We start from the raw sequence: 6635 nt of genomic DNA on the forward strand, positions 1-6635 counted from the left end.
TAAGTCAAGGAGAAAAGAAATGATGTAAAAATGTCTGACTACTGAAGAAAATCTTGTTTGGGTATTTATAAACTGAAGGTAGTAGTATCATGATATTTAGACCATTGGGAACTTGAAAAGAGCAAAATAAGGTCTATTTTCAAATGTCAGTATTTATAATATGCCAAAAATTACAGTCTTTGCAACTATGTAAAGTTATAATGGGAAACTAGTTATCAAGTTTAAAACGTGTAAGGGGGTGCATTGTCTCTCAAAAACCTTTCAAGGGACATGCAAGGAAAAAATTCTGAGGAACCCTGCTGTGGAAAACCTTTTCATCCTTCTCTTTCTTCAGTAAGTAAACATATTAAACAGACATGATGTTCTCAGTGCTGAATTGGACACTATGTAGCTTTCCAGAGAAGTAATCAGCATTGTCTCTGTTTTCAAAACTCATCTAGTTGAACCAATTTGGATCTTCCAGTTACTCTTACTGTGTAACAAGCTAACCCAAAACTCAGTGACAGAAAGGCATCATTGGATTATGATCTGCATAATCCAAGGAGGACCTAACTGAGCTGTCAGCTGGTAGATTAAAAATAATTTTTAATGCTTAACTCTAGAAAACAAACAGATGGTTACCCGTGGGGAGGTGGATGGAGGGACGGGTGAAATAGGTGATAGGGATTAAGAGCACACTTATCATGATGAGCACTGAGTAATGTATTGAATCAGTATTGTACACCTGAAACTAACATAATGCTGTATGTTAACTACACTGGAATTAAAATTAAATAAACAAACAAATAAATAAAAAGTTTCAAAGTGATTATTGTGAATGACAGACCACTATATGATTTTAATATGTGACTTAAGGGCAGTTCATAATTAAAATGTAACAATATTCTGTACATTCCTCAGGTTCTGTGGGTCAGGACTTCAGATGGAGTTCTGTGGGAAAGGTGTGTCTCCGCTCCACCACGTCTGCGTCCTCTACAGAGGAAATGAACAGCTGAATGCCTCAAACACCCAGGAACTACAACAGCTAGACCTGGAGAATCTACTTCACAGTGGCTTCTTCACTCATGTGTCTGGTATTTGGGCTGGACTGACCAAAGACAGGACTCAGATGGGACTGATGACCAGAGTGCCTTCACATGTGGCCTTCCTATATGGCTTTGGCTTTTCACAGCACAGAGAGCAAGCATCCCAAGAGAATTAAGTGGAAGTTGCATGGCTTTTTATGACCTAGCTTCCTGCAGGAGTCATGCAATGTCACTTCTACAGTACTCAATTGGTCAAAACAGTCACCAGTTCAAGGAGAGGAGACACAGAACCCATCTCTCAATGGGAAGAGTATCAAAGAATTCAGCCATATTTTTTTTTTAAATATTTTTATTTATTTCTAGGAGAGAGAGACAGCGTGAGCAGGGGAGGGTCAGAGAGAGAGGGAGTCACAGACTGAAACAGGCTCCAGGCTCTGAGCTGGCTGTCAGCACAGAGCCCGACGCGGGGCTCGAACCCACGAACCGCGAGATCATGACCTAAACGAAAGTCGGACGCTCAACCAACTAAGCCACCCAGGCGCCCCTATATTTTTAAACCACTACATTGGTTCAGGTGAGCTGTATTTCTTTTGCAACATACACTCTTAACTGATAGAAGAGATGATATAACATAAAGTAGACGTGATGCTGAACAGCACAAGCTGTTGAACTCAAAGTAGGAAAAGGTAAAACAGATAGAGTCTTCATCATAAACAAACACTACCTGAGAGCCTATAAGTACACAGCCTAGAATAAAATGCCAAGAGGACTACATAAATACTGTAAGACTCAGTATCTCCTGTGTTAGAAATGAGTTCAAATCTCAACCTTCTATCCACAAACAGCATGGCTTTGGAAAATCCTAGCCAAGCCTTGGTTTGTATATCATTAAAACGAAGAGCATACACCAGGGTTGTGAGGCCTAAATAAAATAGCATGAGAAGGGCCAAGCACAGTGCATGGCACTCAGTAAGTGCTCAATAAATGCTGTGCATTTGTTTATTCACTCAAAGAACCTATACATGTGAGAAAATTGAATGAGCATCCACCATTAAGTTGACAGAGAATTAATATTCCCCAAACATAAGTCAGAGCTCCAAACCTCCCTTATGGGTTCAGCAAGCTTGACTGAAATTTACATAGTGCAAAACTTAGAGGGCTTAGACCAATTTACCCAGAAGAAAATTAGAATAGACTTTAGAAGATCTTCTGATGTCCAAGTGAAGAGTCAAGTCTTTTGACAGCAAATCTCATCCCCACCATCGCTGCCAATTTGAAAAAAATCTGTATCATTTCTCATGAGAAACCAACTATCCCAATCAGGTCTACTATTTCTAAACATTAGATCTGAATTGCTTTATTTTATCCCTAAAAGCATTGGGCCATGATCTTCCTGAATGGGTTAAGTCAGATCTTCTATTTTTAGCAGATGGCTAATTCAGTCCATTTCCCTACAATAAATACCTACCTACACTTGTTTTAAAGTAGAACTCTTGTCCTCTGATTGTCCTAGTCTAGATTAGAGGGGGAAAGGTGAGGAAGAATGCAAAATAGGATACTGGAGAGAAAAAGAGGGACTGCATTGCTCTAGTCTGCTCACCAACTATTTTCGCAAACTCCAAGATTCATGGCTGACTGCATGAGGGAGAAAGCCAAGAGGTTCTCACCCTTCTCCACATATTTCCCTGAGAATTTGGCAGCTGGTCAGGACTTAGTGGAGCCATTCAAGCTCTCTCTTATCCTGTTATCTACTGGAAGTTTCCTTTTCCCAGTCTCATGTCTCAGTGTCCCTGCTCAGGGCATATGGACAGTGACCTCAGCTTCCAAGGAAGACCAAGAGAGGTTTTTTAAATGATTGATCTCAATGCTCTCGAGTGAAAATAAATTTTCATAGTATCTCATACCCATCTCCTGGAGTCCCAAAGAAAGGGGACACTGAGCTTTCACCAAATACTGATCACACCCCTAATGAGCCAAAGCACTAAAAGGAAATAGGCCAGCATCAGATGAAGGAGTACATCCACCAGGGAGCTGCCTTATGTGTTGGTACACCAAAGGAAAAGTATGCTTATCTGTCACCACAGTGCTTGTACACCACGAAACTTAAGGCAACAGAGGAAAAAAATGTAATTTCAAAACACTTCTCGTAAAAACTAGAAGGAATACCATAAAAATGATCCTGGAGATGTGACTAAGACCCCTAGGAGCCATGCTTCTGATCATGAATATTTGTCATTTTAGGGGAGTCAGGATCTAGGTGTTCTCTAGAACCCCTAGGTGTTCTCAAAACCAATTTTGAGGTTTCTACTAGTACTCCACCTTCTCCCTTTATTATCCTCCCTTTATTATCTCAGTTTCCAGCTCCTCCTCCAAATTAAAGCCGAAAAAATATTTGATTTGAGTAAATAAATTGATACAAGGGGGCAAGAAATTATCAACAGTCCACCAAGATTCCCATGTGTCTTAGTATGGACACTCCCCTCACGGATCCCAGAGGGTTACAAAACACACTTGTCCACCCACATTCAGGCACGAAGGCACCATTGTAATCCAATAGTAGCCAATGGGGATCTCCTGACCTCTTGATGATGCATAAAATGCAGATGTGGCTCAAATAATAGAAAAGTGAAAAGTATCCATCAAATATTTTCAAAAACAATTCATATACATTGACGAAGTGGGGTTTAGCTCAGGAATCCAAGGCTGATTCAAATATCAGTCAATGTTATTCACCATATTAACAAAACGAAAAAGAAAAAAAAAACATGATTATCTCAGTGCACTCAGAAAGATTATTAGAAAACAATTCATAATAAAATTTCTCAGGGCTCTTGGAAGTTTAAGAAAGAATGACATAGACAAGGTAGCTGCCACTCCTGCCTCCACCATGTCCCCAACTCCCCAACCCCACCATCACAGAATAATAAGCCAGTGTCCACCATACCTATTGGGTAAGTATGGAATATTATACCAAAATAGAGAAAATTGGAGAAAGTATCTATGGAGTTATATATAAGGGTAGACAAAAAATTTTAAGTCATGTGGTAGCCATGAAGAAAATCAGACTAGAAAGTAAAGAGGAAGAGGTTCCTAGTACTATAATTCAGAAAAATTCTCTATTAAAAGAACTTTGTCAACAAACTGAGGACTGATGGGTGTGTGGGGGAAGGGGGGAGATGGGCATGGAGGAGGGCACTTGTGGGGATGAGCAGTGGGTGTTATATGGAAACCAACTTGACAATAAACTATTTGTAAAAAAAAAAAAAAAAGAATTTTGTCATTTAAATATAGTCAGTCTTCAAGATATGCTTACATAGAATTCCAGGTTATATCACATCTTTGAATACTTTGGAAATACTTTGAATCTTAAGAAATATTTGGATCCTATCATTCCTGGTTAGTTCATGGATTCTTCACTTGGTAAGGCTTATTTGTACCAAAAATGAACTATTAGGACCCCATCAAGATAAAAAGCTTCTTCATAGCAAAGGAAACAATCAACAAAACTAAAAGGCAGCCTACCGAATGGGAGAAGATATTTGCAAATCACAGGTTCGTGACTGCCCACACAGGGCTCTGCGCTGATAGTACAGGACCTGCTCAGGATTTGTTGCTCCCCAACTTATGCTCACATGCACCTGCTGTCTCTCTCTCTCAAAATAAATACATTAACTTAAAAAAATAGAACTACCCTACAATCTAGCAATTACACTACTAGTTGTTTGCCAAAAGGATACAAAAGTACAGATTCAAAGCGGTGCACACACCCTGATGTTTATAGCAGCACTATCAACAATAGCCAACCTATGGAAAGAGCCCAAATGTCCATCAACTGATGAATGGATAAAGAAGATATATATATATATACCACATCTTCTTGTATATATATATATATGTATATATACACACACACACACACAATGGAATATGACTCAGTGATCAAAAAGAATGAAATCTTTCATTCAATGGACCTAGATTGTATTATGCTAAGCAAAATAAGTCAGTCAGAGAAAGACAAATACTATATGATTTCATTCATAAGTGGAATTTTAAAAACAAAACAGATGAATATGTGGGGAGGGGAGGGGAAAGAGAGGGAAACAAACCACAAGAGACTCTTAATGATAGAGAACAAACTGAGGGTTGCTGGAGGAGAGGTGGGTGGAGGATGGGCCTGATGGGTGATGGGTATTAAAGAGGGCATTGTTATGATCTAACAACACTGGGTGTTGCATGTAATGATGAATTCTACTCCTAAAACAATATTGCACTGTGTGTTAACTAACTAGAATTTAAACAAAAATTCGAAAAGGAAAAAAAAAAGATGTATTTGTACCAAATCATACAAGGAATGTTGTTTTTTGTCCGTTTAGAAGAGCTCTTCACAGAGACCTCAAAAATCTATTGGTCACAAAGGAACAACTAAATTGGCTGATCTGGGCCTTGCCAGAGCTTTTGGAATACCTAGTAGAGTATACATACATGAGGTAGTAACACTCTGGTATAGATCTGCACAAGTATTGCTGGGGTCAGCTCTCTACTCCAGATGAGCTACAGTTGGAGCTCTCTACTCCAATTGTTTACAGAATTAGCAACTAATAAGCCACTTTTCCCTGGGGATTCAGAAATGTATCAACTCTTCAGGATTTTCAGAGCTTTGGGCACCCCCAATAATGAAGGGTGGGCAGAAGTGGAATCTTTAGAAGACTCTAAGAGTAAATTTCCCAAGTGGAAACTGGGAAGTCCGGTATCCCATATGAAAAACTTGGTTGAAAATGGCTTGGATTTGCTTTAAAACATGCTAGTACATTGACAGGTTAATCCCAACAAACAAGTTTCTGGCAAAATGACATTGAATCATCCATATTTTAATGACTTGGACAATCCGATTGAGAAGATGTAGCTTTCTGACAAAAGATTTCCACACGCTGTCTCAAGAACAGATAGTTATATTTTTACTGTTACCTCTATTTTTGTCTCATGTGTTCTTTCCTATGTTGTAAAACTTAAGCTACACTTCATCATCTAATTTCAAAAGTGTAACTTAAAAATGTAAATATTGTTCTATATCAATTTAAACATAGTAATTCTGTGTATGAGTGTAGATCTCACTGTAACAAGTATTTGTTACTATAATAAAATACTACAAATCTAGTATTGATGACAAGAATTAGGGGGAAACATTTTTTTAAGCCTCTCTGTAAATTAAGAGCAGAAGCAAACTTCCCCAACCTGATAAAGAGCATCTCCAGAAAACCTACAGCTGATGTCAGTACTAACAGTGAATAACTGAATGGCTTTCCCCTTAAGATCAAAAACAAGGCAAGAATATCTGCTCTCACCATTTTATTCAACATTATACTAAAATTCCTAGCGGGCTTAATAAGGCAGTAGAATAAATAAAAGGCATGCAGATTTGAAAAGAAGTAAAACTGTCTTTGTCACAGATGACATGATTGCCTATGCAGAAATCCTAAAATATCTGCAAAAGAGCTGATTTTAGCAAGGATACAGGATACAAGGTCTATAAAAAAATAGAATTTCTATATTCTAGAAACAAAGAATTAGAAATTGAAATAAAATAGATACTGTTCATTAAAAAAAAAACAC

General features: G+C 38.2%; 1 pseudogene; it reads left to right on the forward strand.

The window, feature by feature from the left end:
* The first annotated feature begins 3982 nt into the window (after positions 1-3982).
* Positions 3983-5928, forward strand: LOC144220546 (cyclin-dependent kinase 1-like; annotated as a pseudogene).
* The last annotated feature ends 707 nt before the right edge of the window (positions 5929-6635 follow it).

The sequence above is a fragment of the Crocuta crocuta genome, unplaced genomic scaffold (genome assembly GCF_008692635.1).
Source record: "Crocuta crocuta isolate KB4526 unplaced genomic scaffold, BGI_CrCroc_1.0 scaffold186, whole genome shotgun sequence".
In the NCBI taxonomy this organism is placed as follows: domain Eukaryota; kingdom Metazoa; phylum Chordata; class Mammalia; order Carnivora; family Hyaenidae; genus Crocuta; species Crocuta crocuta.